The sequence below is a fragment of the Pteropus medius genome, unplaced genomic scaffold (genome assembly GCF_902729225.1).
Source record: "Pteropus medius unplaced genomic scaffold, Ma_sr-lr_union100, whole genome shotgun sequence".
Lineage (NCBI taxonomy): Eukaryota > Metazoa > Chordata > Mammalia > Chiroptera > Pteropodidae > Pteropus > Pteropus medius.
In genome coordinates this window covers 19729078-19747768 of record NW_024340696.1, presented here as the reverse complement: position 1 = coordinate 19747768, position 18691 = coordinate 19729078, and the positions used below count along the sequence as shown (strand labels likewise).

General features: G+C 35.5%; 1 protein-coding gene and 1 pseudogene across 2 annotated transcripts in view; one reads left to right on the top strand and one right to left on the bottom strand.

Annotated features, from left to right (window-relative positions):
- The window catches only part of CSTPP1 (centriolar satellite-associated tubulin polyglutamylase complex regulator 1), a 142456-nt gene that overhangs the window by 118127 nt on the left and 5638 nt on the right, over positions 1-18691 (bottom strand). The gene's annotated exons all lie outside the window — the stretch shown is intronic.
- Positions 14346-14461, top strand: LOC120610150 (uncharacterized; annotated as a pseudogene).

The window sequence follows — 18691 nt, the reverse complement described above, 5'->3', positions numbered from 1 at the left end:
ACACATCCCAGTGAGACTCTGTTGTTCTGAAATTCATACTAAAACCCAAGCATCCATGTCTTGCTCGACAGCATCACTGTCTGAGATAAGCACTTATAACTTAAACATGAGTCACTGAAAAATCTAAGTGAAATATTAGTAAACACTGTATGATCTTTACATGATCTTCTCAAGTGAAGGCAACTGTAGATCAGAAACTTCTTGGTTCTGTTGAATCATCTCTTACTGATCACTTAATCTCATATCATAGACATTCCTGCTATAAAATGGGTATGATACTAAGAATGATATGCCTAATAATAAACAACTTCTTAGGAAAACATTACATATGTATAGAAGGTAACATATTAATGATTGTATTATTATTGCTACATACTGATTCTACAGGTTAAAATGATGTAGTGATTTATTGCAATGGCTAAAAATGTAAGTGCTGCAATCAAGCTGACTTGGATTTGATTTCTAGCTCTGGAAATAGTAACTGTGAGACTTTAAGCAAGTCACCTAATCTCTCTGCCTTTTTCTATAAAACTGGGGCATCGTACCTACCACCTACAGTTGTACTGATTAAAAAAAAAATCATGTAATAATCTTAGCATACTACTTGGCACATAGTAAGTGTGCAATAAATATTAGCTATTTTTATTATTGTTGTTATTATAATTGATACTATGTACCCTCTCAGACATTATAAAACTCACAAGACAATAGAGTTTTAACACTAATGAACACCGAGACCAACCTACTATAGCCCCTTACTCACTTATTTAAAGTTCTGTTCATCCAACCAAGGATATTTATACATTATCTCCAAAATTTCCTGGGCTATATAAAATCCTACACAGATAATAACAGTACACAATCATATATCCATTTTAGCTATAGCCTTTAAACTTGTGGGAAGCATTCACTTATTAACTGCTACTCAGGAGGCTCTAGTTTATATGGGGAAAGTCCAAAACTATTTCTTTTTATTCCCTTCCAAAGCGTAAATACCATCAAAGTATTAGCTGTTTATTTTGTAATTAAATGAGAAGGGGTCCCATTTGGAAATTTTTGCTTGAGGGGCCTAGAATTTCCACCTACAACATTAGTTAGAAAACTATTATTATTATTATTATTGTTTAGTACACAGTCCCTATTCTAGAATAAACAAGTCTTACTGAAAAAAATTCACATGATGTGATATTGATATATACAAGAGTAATAGCAGTGTAAGAGAAAAGCAGAGTATATACATGTATTCAACTTTAAATCTGACTTTTTTCTCCTTTGCCAGAGTCCTTCTGAGACACAGTTTGGTTTTTGATGTCTCTGAGATTCAGATGCCAGTTGGCACAAATAAATGTTGAATTAAATTAAGACCCTCCTCTGAGGTAAGAAAAGTAATGCTGTTAATCAACAACCTGTCATGTAAACTGTTAAGAAGCTTCAAGTTCAATATCATTTATAAATCACTAATACAATATAATATTTGATCTTGTGAAGTACAAATAGATAGCTCAATGGTTTAAAAAGTTAATAGACCTCTAAAATTAATTATTTACACACTCTACCTTTACTGGTATGTCCTGATCTAGAGATACAGTATGTTCTGGTGAAATATTTTATCTCCCATATACAACTATCTTTGATCTTAGACCACACTAGACCAATTTCCTTTGACCAAGGAGATGGGGAAATGAGAAAAACTAGCACATGTAATCCTTATATAACCCAATGAGGTAGGTAATAGACGTTTTTTGAAGCTCAGAGAGGTTAAGAAATCTGATCAGTGGCTGGGCTGGGATTCAAACCTAGATTTGATTCAAAGCCCGTGCCCTCCCACTACAACTCACTACCTCTCAAAAACAAGAAAGATCTAAAAACCTACAATGTATGCCATTTAACACTGTATTATCTAGAAATTTCAGCTCTCCATTGTTAATATAGAAAAGCAGCTTAAATTGGTAAATCAGACAGTTGAATTTTAAATTTTAAAAAAAGTTTATCTCTAATTAAACATGTAATTATTTTTAAAGAGTCAAACAATACAGAAAAAGCTAAAAACCAATCCCGGTTCCCACTGACAATAGCATTCTAAGCATTTTATTGGTATTCATTTATTTAATCCTCACAACAATCCTATGAGATGGGTACTTTTATTTTATCTCCATTTTATAGATAAATAAAGGACTCCAATGTGTAATTCATCTAAAGGGCTGGTCAGCAACAGAGACAGGATTTGAATGCAGGCTTTCAGTCTACACAGCACTATATTGAAGCTCTTAAAGTGCTATACAACGTGACATGTATCAGATGGAATTTTCTAAGAACAAATTTAAAAATTAAGGAAAGACCTTTTACATTAATAGTTAATTATAAAACAGACAAAACTAATAAATTGCTTGGGCTTCCAAACCACCAAAATGTTGCTCTCCAGTTAGTCAAACTTAAATACTAAAAGAAAAGCCAAGGACAAACAAAGCATTACACATGTGTTAACATCACCTGTGACAACCAGAAAACTAGAGGTGACTAAAGATCTTTATGTACAGTAGGGAATGAAAAGTTAAAATTTACTTCCCCCAACCAATAAGGGTACTGTACAAGTTAACAGCTGTACAAAGCTGAGTGTTTTGACATTCAGTCTCTAGACAACTATTAACCCTTCTCTCTTCCCTTCTCCTTCCTAAAACTAGTGATTTTTGATATTTTGGGGATGTCAATTAAGGCTAAGTGCTTAAATTCTACTGCTCCAGTATTTCGAGCCTAAATCTCATAATACAGAATTAGTAGGTTGGAGTCTTGTATTTTTTAAGGAGGCTTTCACAGAGCTCCAAACTTAAAGCACTCAGCTAGCTGACCATAACAAACTGTATGGCCTGAATGTCAGAGAAATCTAAAGTAGCACTTAAGTTTCCCACAGTTACAATCTATGGGACACGTGAAGAACCCAAGTAATAATTGTCATGACGTTAGCTTTGCAAAAATAGTTACTTGTAGAGCAGTATAGTTATCAAGTTGACTCCATAAACATTCACAAAACTATTTTCCCCAAAGCAGCACAAGTTAAAAAAAAAAACTATAAATTGACAAACATGGAATAAATCATGTACTACTCATTATGTCATGTCAGGGGGGGAAGTTACAGGGTAAAAATTGTGTTATATAATCATCAACAGTTGTAGCAGTTGGGGAAAATCGTGCATTTATAGATTATCAGCAATTATATCTGATAACATGCAATTTAACTATGAATATATGGATTAGTGATATTACTGAAACAAAGTACTAATGCAATAACATCAATTACTCAGCATTTTATATTCAAACTTTCATAAAACTTAGTTGACATAGCAACTCACGTAACAGTAACAGGATCTCATTTAATCAAATGGCAGAAAGATACAGAAGAGACCTAACTTGAGGCTGCTGAAAATTCATGGGCTTTGAATTCCTGATCCCCTCCTGGGCTCTGTATGAAGGTGGGGATTCTTTTTCAATTGAGAGTTTTCATGTGTCAAATCCCCACTCGAACTATGTCTACACCCTACTTATAGGATATGGCTGTAATAATGCTCAATAATCCCTTTGAGTTTCTATTTTTGTTATGAAAGTAAAGAATGCTAGTGTAGATATTTATAGATGCCCCAAAAGCCTAGGCCAAAGGGCACAAAAGTCATATGGGGTGAATGATTAGAACAGCATAGGCTTGACAGAGAGGCCCTAGTTTAGTTTATATAGAAAACTCATGCCAACACTGAACGTACCATCTAAATTAATGGGGTAAAACACCAAAGTACCCTGCAAAAATATCTCTGTACTCTACTTTTACCAGAACAACATAATTTTGGGGCCATCACTCTTAGGAATATTGCAATGCCCAAGCCCACCTTTCCTGCCATGCTCAAATTAAATGCCATCTTCTTCATGAAGCGTTCCCTAATTCTCTCCCAGCCAGAAGCAATCTTCCTTTTCCTGGACTCCCTAAACACCTATTTGAATATTTCCAATGGTATTTTCTATCTTGATATAGTGTTATTTCTGTTACATTTCTACCTTAAGATAGAGTTATTTCTGTTATATAGAGTTATTTCTGTTATATATAGAGTTATTTCTGTTATTTCTGTCCTACTCCTTAAAGACAGATAGGTACATTGACTTGTTTGTCTTTTACTCCCTTTAACACTCAGGACCGTTCAGTGTCTCCCACATAGCAGTCATTCAAATATTTACTAAATGAATACATAAACTGAATTACTATTTATACACAGCAATGCTATTCTTTATTCAACTCAACCATTTTAGGACTGTGCCTCCCAGGTGGGAAACACTAAGTACCAAAATACATTCTGTTACAATATTAGCGTTCTTACAGGAAGCCACTTTTGTCCTGTTCTCAACTTCTCTCTCTGTTGCCTTTTTACTGTTCCTTCTCTCTATTCCAATGAGAAAGCACTTGTCCCTTCCATTATTACTAAGAGCCTCATTATGTTCAAGGTAAAGTAAAAAAATACACTCAATGCAATTACCAGTTCCTCACAAATTTGGGGGCTACTTATCATTTCAACATTCAGGACTTGAATAAAAGAAAGTCCAAATTCTTTTCACTTCTAAGAACTATTTTCTTTTTTTCATTTTAGACAAAATGGAAGCACACAGCACAGGAAGCAGTCCTCAGTAAGCCACCGTTCATAAACAGCTTTGCTGAAAGTGTAACAAAGGTTCTGTTGTGTTCTTGCATGGCAGGGCCAGTAAGCAGCAGGAGCAGATGAACTCTTTAAGAAACAAAGGTTCTGTCTTCATGCAAATGTTTGCATTAATAAAAAATGAAGAAAAAAGATATAGAAAATGCAGGCTAGCTGGACATAATAGGTCTCTAAACGGGAGGTTTTTCACATTTTTCAGGCGGAGTCAGCAGGTCTTTTAAAAACTTTGTCATTCTGAACATTTCACAGACATCACAAGAAAGACATGCAAATAACAGAAGCAAATCAAAGGACATCCCGCTGCTCTGCTGGCGCCTCCCTCATCTATGCCTGGTTTGTCATTTTCTGTTAACCCTAATGCTAGCTGCTGTTTTGTTGAGGAACGGAGTTCCAAGCTCATGTGGCAGTACATGTCCAGCCAGCTGGCCTCTGCACTGATGACATTACAATGCAAGCCATGTACTACCACTCAGGGACACGTGCTGCCAGGCAACAAGTCCCACGTGTGATTATTATACACTCAGCTTACAAATTTGAATAGGAAAGAACCTCTAAACTAACCACTTAATAAGATATGATCTTGAGTGTGAGCATCACTGAGTAGTTTTCTGAAGGTGGACTTAATGAGGACCAGTTTTTCAAAAGTGAAATAAAAAATAAAGGCCTTAAATATAGAAAATTTAAAACCTTGTGAGGAGAGAGGTATTTACCTAATACCTACTACGTGCCAAGCACTGTACTGAGTGCTCAATCTGCATTATCTCATTTAATCTTCACGACTACCATTTGCGGTACTTATTATTTCCATTTTACAGCTGAGGAAATTGAGGCTTAGGGAGCTTACTAACTTGCCCAAGGTCACACAGCTAATAATAAAACTGTCGGTTTTGAATCCTGGCTTGGCATTATTAGCTGTGTGACCTTGGGAAGTTAATAAGCTCCCTATTAAGCTTCCTCTCCATTCTACACATTGTTCTCACCCCTTACTTTTGTGTCTTTTGTGATTGAAACCTAGCTTACTCTGAAAACACCACAATAACCATGACCCACTGAAGGACCACTAAAGTGTCACTCTTTATCCATTTTAATCATTTGGAGTCTCTACCATTCATTTTTAAGGGTGAGAGGCCTTTTAGTTAGGTCATGATAAGAATCTAATTAAAGCTACAGATGCTTTCTCACAGAAAAGTGGATATAATTTCATATGTTGTGTATAATTTTAGAGCATTCACGAACCTCCTAGGTTCATCTATAGCTTCCCTGAGAGTTCATGGCCTATATGTTAAAAAACAAAAAAACTCAAAACCCAGAACCCACATTTCTCTTCCCATGAATACCTGGTCAGTTTTCTTTCACAATGGGGACCTATCAAATCCCCTGAACTGAAAATTCCTTGTCCTTCTCAATTTCCATTGAACACACTATTCCTCTTCAACAGGACTTGAATTCACTGACATGCTCCCACAGACTGTCCCACTGGCCTCTCTTGGTTGTACTTGAAACCAGTAGCCAGTCACTTCATTACTATTCTCACCAGGGCTCCTGAATTACAAAAGCTCAAGGAGCAGCACTGTAAGATCATATCATTCAACTCCTTTCATTTTACAGATAAAGAAACTGAAGTCTTTCCTCATTCTTTTCCCTCTTAATCAGTGATGGAAAGTTCTTGGGCTTGCTCAAATGAAGCCCTCAAATTTTCCATATTTCTGTCTATAATCTCATTGCCAATGTTTTTCTTTAAACGAAGCAAGCAAAATAAATCATGGCAACAATGAAATTATTTCAAATATTTTTTCATACTCCCTGAATGGACATAATTTTTAAAATGAAACGGTCAAATGATATTATCCAGGCTTCTTTTATCCTATTGAGAGTACATTCAAGTCTCTGGGGCCAATCATAATCCAGGAACAATTTTAAATAATTTTTTTGTCCTACAATAAAAGTGATATATGATATAAGTAATAAGTATAATAAGTGATATAAGTGATAATAAGTATAATAAAGTTAATTTTCTTTAACATAAAGGTCACTCTCTTAAAGTTGGTCAATCACCATGCACTGACTCCATTAAAGAATTCCTGGACACAAGATCACTGAAGTAGACTAATTTAACCAGGAAACAAAATGAAATAGGCAATGCATATATAAATGTAAGGGGGGTTTGTGTGTGTTAGGAGGGAAGGGGAGAGCAGTTTGTAACAAACATCCATAAATTTATATAATGCTGTTGCAAAGACTGTTAGTTGTCAACTCCAGCAACCTCTTCCTCCTTACAAATATACTCCAACTTTTACCTGGGCTCATGACTACTGGCAGAAAGATCGTATTTCTCAGGCTTCTCTTGCAGCTAGGCTTTAGTCATGTGATTAAGCTATGAAATATAACCACAATATTGTGTGGGTCTTCTAGAAAGCACTTAAATGGAACTGATTCTACTGAAAGCTGTCTCTTATTTACACTGGGGGATAACAAAGAGCTCCTTCAGTCCTCATGAGTCATGAGGTAAAAGACTCTATGGTTAGGATACTGTAGGAAAAAGAAGCCTGAGTCCCTGATTACATCTTAGAAAATACCATACCAGCTGTGGGTTGCCTCTCTTCAGATCTCTTTTCCACAGAAGAGAAATAATCTTCTAACTTTTAAAATCATGTTATTTTTATTTTTTTCTGTGATATGCAGACAAACCAAATGTTAACGTAAAGCATCTATGTATTTTCCCAACAGTATAAATGAAAGGATCAAACTAATGTACCAATCAGAATGCTCATTGGCCTATTTATTGAGACAGGTGCATGCTAGGTGCATAAAGTGTTTCTAGACACTATCCTAGCATCTAGAGAGATATATTGCTATCTTCAATGCTTACTATTGCTGTAAACAGGGTAAGGTCTTAATCACTTTCATAACTTGAACAACAGTTTACTAAAAAATTTCACATATATTATCTCATGGAATCTTGCAACCCACCTGGGAGTCAGATAAAATATCTTCATTTTACAAGTGAGGAAATTGCTCAAGGTCACACAACCTGTAAGTGGTAGGGCAAAACCTTGAACTTTAATCTCATGAGTATGAATAATTTCCACTGAATCAGAGAATTAGGAAAATTCTTAGAGAAATTTAGAAAGTTGAAAATGACCATGATTAATACTAATTAATTGACATAAACACGAATATCATGATTGCAAAGTAGACCACAAATTAATGTCTTGGTATTTCGCAGAACTTACATAAAGACACTTTAAAGTTAATTTTTCCATTTACTAACTGAGGAAACATTCTGTTCAATTTTAGAACTGATGACAGCACCATTTCTTTCTCAGATCCTGCATTTTGCACTTGAGAAGAAAATGAACAAATGAGGGGCAGTACATGAAGTAAGAGGTAGCAAAGAAGTAGAATTTCTCTCTAATGACCACTTCTCTTTGGACAATCTGGGCAAGATTCTATCCAGTTCACCTGTTGGTAGTATAAGACATTTCTGTAATTGATTGCAGAAATCTTTCCTGAGAAAACTCACATGGCTCAAATAATCCAATTCATCAAGAAAAGGTGAATTGATCTCCAGTCCAGATCTCTAACAGTGAATTGATCCCAGCCCTGCATTGCCATCTCACTGAAAGGTTCATCCATGTAGCTGTGAGTAGTTGTTCATTAATTCTCATTGCAGCATAATATTCCATTGTTGAATATACTACAGTTTACCAATTCCCTTGTTGACAGAAAGAACTATTTACATGAAATGTCCAGAGAGTAGATTAGTGCTTGCCAGGGGTTGGGTGTAGGGGGAAGTGGAAGTGACTGCTAATTGGTATGGGTTTTCTTTTTGGGTTGATGAAAATGTTCTGGAATTGGTGGTTGCACAACGTTGTGAACAGAGTAAAAATCACTGAATTGTATACTTTAAAAGGATAAATTTCTATGGTATGTTAATTATGTCTCAATAAAAGAAGATACAGACTCAAAGAGTTAAAGATAGCAGCAGATAAGGGTTATTAAGAAAATTTTGGAAGATGGAAATTAGACAAACACGTAATAACTATTATGGTAGACTAAAAGACACTAAAAAATTAAGTGTCTGTATTAAGGAAAGATGACAAGAAGCAAGCCCACCTTTTACATAATACTAGAAAGACTTAGAAACTGTAGGTACAAGTACCTCTGAAGGCATGAGTATAAATAAAGGTAAAAGCAGAAGGTTGGTGTTATAGACTCAATGTCTGTACCTCCTCAAATTCATATGTTGAAGCTCTAACCCATAGTCTGTATTTAAAGTAAGGAAACAATTAAGGTTAAATGAAGTCAGAAGGGTGGGAGCCCTAATCCAGTAGGATTAGTGTCCTTATAAGAAGGAGGTATTAGAAGAGATCCCTCTCAACACATGTACACACCAAGAAAAGCATATGAGCACACAGCAAGAAGGAAACTGTCTGCAAGCCAGGGAAAGAGTCATCCCCAGAAACTTGCTTGACCTTGATCTTGAGCCTCCAGGGCTGTGAGAAAATAATTTTTGTTGTTTGAGTCACACAGTCTGTGATCTTTTGTTGTGGCAGCCTGAGATAATATAGTTGGGTGAAAAGTCTACAATAAGAAGCAGTTATTATTTCTAGATTCTCTCCCCAACCTTGTGTAGCAAAGTTACTACCCTTCCTCCATCCAGATATAACATTAAAGGTTTATTTTCTATTAAGAGGCTGAATCATTAGAACTTTGAATTTAGGAACACCAAGAACAGTTGAAGGTAGAGCTACTCTACTAAAAACAGAATGATTACACTAAAATCTACATACTTACCTGTAATACCCTTCCCTGCTCAGTACTTGAACAGATATCCAAAAGATCCAAAAACTTGAGGAAAGCTTCTTATATGAAAAACACATTAAAAATAACAAATAAAAAAAGAAATTCAAAGAAAAAGAAAAAATGCAGGAGACATATACACAAGCAAACAACAACAACAAAAACAACAAAAACAAAACAAGAAAAGAAATACTACAATAGTCTCAGAAGGGCAAGGTAAAATCTTCTATTCATGAATTCAAGACAAAAAAAAAAGTGAATACAAATTTTAAATATAGTAGTAGATATTTTAAGAATTCAACAGGATTGGAAAGGTTAAAGATATTCACAGAAAGTACAATAAAAAAATATATAAAATAGAGCAAAAGATAAAAAAATTAGAGCATGAATTCATAAGGTACAATGTCTGAGTAACAATTCCAGGGACAGACATAAGAAAATATCAAACATATAATTCCAGAAAACTTCTCAGAACTAAAAAATATGAATTTCCACACTGAAAGAGTCTTAAGACAATCAAAGAAGATCCACACCAACGGTTACTTTGTGAAAGATCACAAATCAGAATGGCATTAGATTTTTCAAGAGCAATATGGAAAGCTAAAAGATAAGGGAGAAATGTCTTTAAAATTCTAAGGGAAAACTATTTGCAACATAGAATTTTATACCTACACAAACTATCAATCAAGTGTAAGAGTAGTATAAAGACATATTCAGAGACACAAGATCCCTCAAATTTTATTTTGCATGCATCCTTTCTCAGAAAACTACTGGAGAATGTAATCTAATTTTTTTTTTAAAGTATAAGGAAAAAGAAAAACATAGGCTCCAGGTAATATGGAATAGAACTTGAGAAAGACAAGTAACATCCATGATGAAGATAAAGGATTTAGAAAGCAACTGGGCTGAATTAAAGCAGGAGGACAAATTAAGTGAAGCAGTACTCTAGGAGAGTAATCTTGAAAAAAATAAATTGAAATTTAGGGAATACCTAATGTGTTTACATGAACTGAGAGAAGACTGACCTTTTGGTTGGAGAGTTTAAATTAGAGACAAATTCATAGAAAACCAACCAAACAAAAGACAAGGCAATTATTAACTCCAGGAAACAGAAAAAAAAAACTAAGCAAAAAGAGAAAATATAGTAATCTACATAGCTAATATATACATACCATTTCCATAGTCATAATAAACACTGAATACTGACTTAACCAAAAATCATAATTTTATCAGAAGGCTAGGATGAAGGGGAAGTTAGGGAGCATACAAGCAATAAATCCGTCACAGGAAGTCGTTAGATAATATCTAAAACTGAAAACTCAAGAAGAGCAGTTCAAGTATGTTGTTAAAAATATGCAGCAAAATATCAAAAGAAATGGTGAAAAAAATTGAAAGCAGTTTAAGGAATAGGACTCAGAAGTGAGAAGTTTGTGGGGTATGGTACTGCTGTGTCTTGTTAAAATTCTTACAGATCTATTTGACTGATAAAATTCTGTAGCTAATAAAAATAAACATCGAACAATTTTTGTGCTATTTGGATCTTCCCTCTCCTTACTCATTATTTGTGACATCTTGCTTTCCTAAAACAGTTTTTCAATTGTTTCATCTAATTATTATTTTGCAATACTCTCGTATTTTTTTCTTTTATAAATTTATGTAGTCAAATGTATGTCTAATTTTTGTTGCTTTTTTCAATGGATTTATTTATGTATCCTTATCACAACTGTCTTAATGCTGCTATAAAATCTTGTACTTGTGTCTTGTCAAGCTATCTTCTTTCCCATAGCAACTAATACAAACTTTCTTTGCTCTCCTAAGCCTTTTGCTTCTGTTTCCCTAACTCTAAAAAGATAACTTTGATTCTTACTTCAAAGACTGAGAAGGTATGCTCAGCTAAAGAACATCAACTTTCAGCTCCATTTCTAAGCTTAACTCTGTCCTTCACCATGCTTACTTTTTCTGTTGTTCAAATGCAATTATTCCTGTGGGAGGGTGAAGTGGGTAAAGGGGATCAAATATATGGTAGCTGAAGGAAACTGGACTCTGGGTGATAATCACACAATAGAATATGTAGATGTCAAATTATAATGTAAACCCAAAAATTATATAATTGTTATTAACCAATGTTACCCCAATAAACTTAATTAAAAAAATACAATTATTCCTTGTAGAGTCAGGGTTTTTCATTGTTTGCTTTTTTATTGAGATATAATTGACCTATAATATTATATTAGTTTCAGATGTACGGCGTAATGATTTGATATTTGTATATACTGAAAAATGATCACTACATAAGTCTAGTTAACATCCATCACCACACGCAAAGTTTCAAAAATTTTTCTCTTGTGATGAGAACTTTTAAGATCTACTCTGTTAACAACTTCCAAATATACAATACAGTATATTTATTAACTGTTGTCACCAACTGATGTGGTGACATTAACAGATGTCACCACAGTGTACATCCCCAGGATTTATGGTATAACTGAACGTTTGTACCTTTTCCCACCTTCACCCATTTCACAGACCCCTACTCCCATCTCTGACAACCACCAATCTGTTCTCTGGATCTTTGAGTCTGATTTTTGTGGTGGTGGTGGTAAGGAGGTTGTTTTGTTTTTAGAGTCTACATATTAGTGAGACCATATGGTACTTGTCTTTCTCTGCCTGACTTATTCACTTAGCATAATGCCCTCACAGTCCATCCACATTGTTGCAAATAGCAGGATTTCCTTCTTTTTATTGCTGAGTAATATCCTTGTAGAATCATTTTAAGACCTGATTTCTCACTTGGGAATTTCTGCTAATTGAGAAAAATCTTACCTATAAATTGCTTTCAAATATAATGTTTGTCCATATTAAATATAACAATAAATATAAATATAACAATAAATCATATTATGTTTTATAAACATATAATTAAACATCCATATTTTAGGGTCAACATATTTTTTTAGATCTCAAATATTATTATTATTATTATTATTATTATTATTGATGCCTATAGCACCTGGTCTTCCTAGATGGTCTCCCATCCAAGTACTAATCAGTCCCAACCCTGCTTAACTTCTGAGATCAGACATCGGACTTGTTCAGGGTGGCATGGCCGTAGATAATGGACTGTGGCTCCTGGGGCATGAACCCAGGACATTCTGTGTGTAAAGTAGAAGTGCTAACCGCTACACTATGGAACCATGTCCTCAAATATTTTTAAAGATCTCAGAAGAGATTACAGTTTAGGCACAATGCCTACAATGCCTAATAGATAAATATGCCTCTCACCTCCAAAACAATCTTATATCTCTGCCCTTGATCCCAGAATTATCTCCTGCCTCTTCTGAAAACGTATTCCATCAGCTAATCATCCTTTCCTTCTTCTGGATTTTCTCTCTCTCCTTCTAAAATGGCTCCCTTTCCTTTAGCTTATAACCATATTCAAGACCCTCCTATCTAAAAAATTAAAAACAACAAACTCTCCCTACTCTTGCTATCATTCCCTCTCCTTCTTCTTCTCCAATCAACCAAATTTCTGGAAATAAATCTAGACTACCTATTGTCTCAACTCCTTCACTCTTCCAAGAAAATATGGCATCCTGCCACACTATTCCACTGAAACTTCTCACATAATGCCAGAACAACCTTCTTTGCAGCTCTTCTCTTATTTGACCTCTCTGAGGCAACTGCTATCACTGAACATTCTCTCCATCTTAAAACTCACTCCTCTCCCAATTCCTCTGGCACCACCTTTTCCTTGTTCTCCTAAATCTCTTAAGATTTAGCAATCACTCTCAGTCTAGGAAAATAAATATATTTATTATAAAACTAGCTCTCTAGAGAGAAGATTTAGGTTCCTACAATGGGTCTCTAACTTCCAATTAAAAAAAAAAAAAAACTTATGGAAGCAAAGTAACCCCCGACACCCAGCAACCAAAACAACTATAAATAACTAAAATACTAATATTATATGAACTCATTCAAGTGCAGAAAGGGATTATTCTGATTAGTTGAAAAGGTTCACAAAGGACACAGAAGACATACAAGGGAAATGACAGGACACATAGAGTTAGGAAAGAAAAAAAAGTAATAATAAAAGGGAGCAATCGAGCTCAATGGTAACAAAAGGCAGAAAAGTAAAGAACAGGGAAAAAGGATGAAATACCTTTGCCTATGAACAAGGACAAGGAGCTACCAACAGCACACCTCACCTTGAGTGGGAACGACATCGCTATGGTACATACTATGTATGGCAGATCATTCTTTGCATACTACAAAATCTATGCTTCTTTTCTTACACACGATTGTCTGGCTGGACTTTGATTCCCAGGCTCCTCTGCAATTAGCAGGGGCTTTTTATTAAGTTATGAAATGTGAGCACAGATAATGACTGCCTTACTTGCTTAAAAGATGTTTGCCCTAGAATCACTTTCTTTTTCCTTTCTGCTGACTGGAAATGGCTACAACTGGGGCATCCTCAGAGACCATGTGTTTCAAATGGCGTGGTTGCCCTGCTAGCCTGAAATCCTGTGATGGCTTCCTAGAGCAGATCCTACCTTCCACATCCTGGACGTAGGTTAAGTTAGAGAGAAATAAAGTTCTCTCTTGTATGAACCACTGCATTGGCAAGTGGGGTTGGGGGCTTATAACAGCAGCTCATTCCATTTCCTGACATCCATTATCATGAGTATATGTCATAATGTATCTACAGTACAATATAATAAATGTTTAAAAAAATAAAACCACGTCATCAAGAAAATGTTAAATTGGATGTGGTCCCACAGTATTGCGGTTAGCAGGTCTACTTTACATGCAGAAGGGTTCTGGGTTCACGCCCCAGTGGAGCCATGGTCCATGGTCTACAGCCATGCCACCCTGAACAAGCCCGATGTCTGATCTCGGAAGCAAAGTAGGGTTGGGCCTGGTTAGTACTTAGATGGAAGACCACCTAGGAAGACCAGGTGCTGTAGGCGTAAATAATAATAAATAATAATAAAAAAAGAAAATAAATTTAAAAAAATAAAAAATAAATTTTAAATTATGTTCTATATATTATATCAAAGAATCTAGAGAATATAGCACTTATTCTATAGAAATTTCTGTTAAAATATTAAGTTCTGACACTTTATCCTTATTGAACTGAATAGGAAAAAGGACCTATAGAAATAACAGGACCTAAAAGAAAGCAAAGCAGCTAACACATGCTTTAGAGTCAGATAAACTTCATTCAAGCTTTACCCTCACATCTACTAGCTTAGTGATCCTGGGCAAGTTACAGAACCTAAACCTTGGTTTCCTCACAGAAAAGTGGGGATCAGCCTGGTGCCTACCTCACGGGTCTTCTCACGTTTTGTTGCCTAAAATCTTACGAAGATACCGACAGAAAAGGAAGAGATGTCAGTGATAATTTTGTAATTTATAAATATAAAACATTTTCTGGTATCCCTTCTCCTCTAAAGATAACCACCAAAGCTATTTTTATTACTTGGCTGAGTTTAAAAACTTTCCAGGTAGGCAACCAATGTCAGGTCCTTCAACAACAGTTATTTTTCTCTTAACTAATAGGAAATATGATAAGAAAAAGTTCACAATGTGAGACAAATCAACCACTTCTTTTCCTTAAGTTTGTTTCTCCTTTAGAAATACAAGATCAAAAACAAATATTTACTGGAAGAGCAAAGGTCAAAACAGTGCCTATGCCTAGACATGGCAAAAAAAGATTAGCAAGACTCCAAAGGCTATTTGTAGGCATAACCTTGAAGAGAAAAAAGACGGGGCCATTCTCTCTGAAGACCTAACCTATTTTCTTCTAATTATATAGTCACCATTCTCTACCATGCCGAACCTTGAAGACAAGGCAAAAGATTGACCGCACTACATATGTAAGACTTTATAAGTTAATCATGTTTCTAAACATCAGTCTGGTGGTTTATAGACTATCAAGAAAGATGATCAATTTTAGGTCTCATTAAATAGTTTAAAACATTTGACATATATTAATTCATCCTCTCAACCCCCTGTGTGGTAGTTTTATCAACTCCATTTGTTGGGGAAATTTGATCAAGGAGAATAATAATAGTATTATCTATTTACAAAACACCTTCCTTATAAAGAGCTCCACATGTTTATCTTTTCTATCTTCTGACACTCCTGTGAGGTAGGTGGCAATATTACCTTTTCCTTTCTTAAAGGTGAAATGCTATGGCTCAAGGAGCTTAATGATTACTCACATGGCAGCCTGTATTTTATCCACTACCTAGAACATCCTGCTTGAGATTAACACTAGACCAGGGACTCAAGTCTGAACTGTGTATAACTCAAGAGCGTCAAGCTCTCGTTTTCTCTATAGCCATCCTTCAATGCGTCACATTCCAAAAAGGATTGGGGTCATGCTTGTTGTTTAAGCTCATGTGCTCACTGTTTATAAAGCTTATTATCCTTTCTCTAAATTGGACCATTTAAGTTTTGTCTAGATGCCCGAAAGCTAAATTATTTTTTGTTTACTGTCTGTGTACTAGCATTGTAAATGATGTCATCAGGATTGTACAAAACTCTTAGACAAAGCTCCAGGGCCAGTAAAAGCAAATCACTTGGGGAAGAGTGCATGCAGGTCTTCTTCCTTCTGGTTTTTTTTTTTTAAGGAGGCATCACACAAAAAGATGACTCATTAAACCCAAGAGTTGACTATGCCAGTAAGGGCTTCTTATGTAGCCCTCCACAAAGAGACCTGAGTGGCAGCATAAGGCCTCCTATTCTATGCATTTTCCCCCAGGCAGAATGTGCATTTGTGAGGCTACATACACAGTTATAATCTCCCCGAGAGGCAACTCCTTCCATATGACAGGCTGAACAGTAGCCTGAGTGCTAGCTTCATGTTGCCTGTGCAGTTTACATGCTGAAATACCAGACACATTTAATCTCTCCTTTCTGAAAAGCTAAGATGGGAGAGAAGAACCGAAGCTGGAAAGAACTCCACACAGAGAAAAAGGAGGCCAGCCCAAGGGCCCAAACTCACTTTCACAAGGGGTTGAGCGTCTTTGTGTGTTGCCTACTTACATGTCAATTTGCAGGACTTTGGGGCATGAGAACCAAGGAGCAGAGTGGTTCCGGCAGCCTCTCCATTTGACAAGCAAAGCTGAAGACATGTGGCCTTTAGTCACATTCAAAAGTGTCATTGTTTCAAACATGCCTACTTTAAAATACATAATTTTCCCATTTAGCACATGTTGTATGTAAGATTCTGCCATATGATTAAAAAAAAGAAAGAAAGAAAAGACAATGGCCCTAATACAGCCCTATCCCTGCCACATACCTCTGTTTACTGTTTACTCGGGACTGGTGGGGCTATCCCAGGTGAGAGGAGTCTGCATTTAAAAACACCTGATATGAAGGCCTGGGGCACAGATTTCTGTCTGAGATTACAGAAACTAAAGCTTATGCTTTATCACAATTACCTGTAATCTCAGGGCCAGATAATAGTATTAGCAAGACCTTGAGCTACACAATAGGACAGCTGGAAAAAAAGGCTCTTACTCTCTCCAAAGAACACTGCTTTTAAAAAGCTAATTCAATGACTAAAAAGAAAGGGCTCTGAAAGTACCTTCTCTAACAATATTTACTTTTACTGGATTCCGGCTAATCAAACAAAACTTAGTCAAAAGCTTTTATGAAAAATACATTTGATGATTTCAACAGTAATTGCTTTGTTTAAAGAAAGGTGCTTAAGAGAAAACATAGCTGATGGGATCAGTAATTTGGTAAATTCAGATGTTTGGGAAAATCCCTCCCCTCTTTGATAAATCATTAAAATTCTGCTCAGATAAATGTGTTTTGACTTGAAATTCCAATCATAGAATGAGCTATTTCTAAAGGCCCCTAGGAAAGTAGTATGAGGGTGATTCCAACACAGAGGACCTAAGGGTTAGTTTATGAGAGTAATTCCAAGTCTTAATTAAAGCATATTACTCTGCCCAACTAAATGACAGGATCTCATGGAGATGCCCCCAAATTTTATAAAATTTCCTTCCTTCTTCAAATGCCATTTTAAAAAATGTATTAAATATTACTGTTGTGTAACCAAAACATAAAAACTAGAGTATTAACCAAGAAACTAACCTTAGATATAATCAGAGTTTAAAACCAGAAGGATCCGGGGCAGATTTTAATCAGTCATCCTTTTTTTCATCCATGGAAAGAGGCAAAGGAAAAAAAAAGTCTAGTGTCTCTCACATGGTAGGAATTCAATAACTATGTGTTGAACTGAATTCCTTTCTCTCATTTAAAAAAATATTTATTCTGCTATTTAAAGCAGACCATTCATTTAATAATTGAGCACTTAACTTGGGCCAAGCACTGTGCTAGATTTTGGAGATACTAAGAGAATAAGCCTGCCCTATGGCTTCAGTTCTAGTAAGAAACAAAAACCAATAATACACAAATAGATGAACAAGATAACTGTGATAACTGCTAAGAAGGATATAACAAAGGACGATGAACTACAGTTAAGCTAATGGATCCTTTATCTTTTCTGATCCATTATTATTACTTTTTAAAACTTTTATTACTCAGCTTCCTAAGATTACTCAATTAGCAAACATGGTATTTGTGCAAATAAAAGTGATCCCCAACTTTTGGATAGCAGTTGGAGGAAAAATTTTAATATTACTTAAATATATAAATGGTAAGCAAGGTCAAAATAATACAGAACTATTTTAAAACCCTAGAATAACACTGAAATAATTTGTAATTTAGTTACCTTGGAGAAATAAGGGTGAGTGAAAGTCGAGAACAACGTGCCTTTAAAACTCACTTGCTCTTCCCCCACCCCCAACAAAAGGATATTTATTACATTTATTAAATAGCTTACAGACTCCATGAAAAGGCAGAAGAAACGGAGTCTAGGCTAAACTTCCAGGAACAACTCCTAAGGGCACATCCCAAAACTGGGCCACCTAGGGAACTGAGGCCCCTGCCATGACTGATAAGCTGCTGACCAAAGTGGGAAAGCACGGACACAGCTGCATACATAAAGTTCACTCACTCCCTAACGGCATTTATTACACTGTCGCTTTGTGTTACAGTCATTTTTGAATATGTCTAATCTCCTTTCTATGGCTTAAGTTGTCTGGGGGGAGGAATACTTTATATTCATGCCTTGCATTATATAAAGAGGGAAGGAAGGAAGGAAGGAAGGAAGGAAGGAA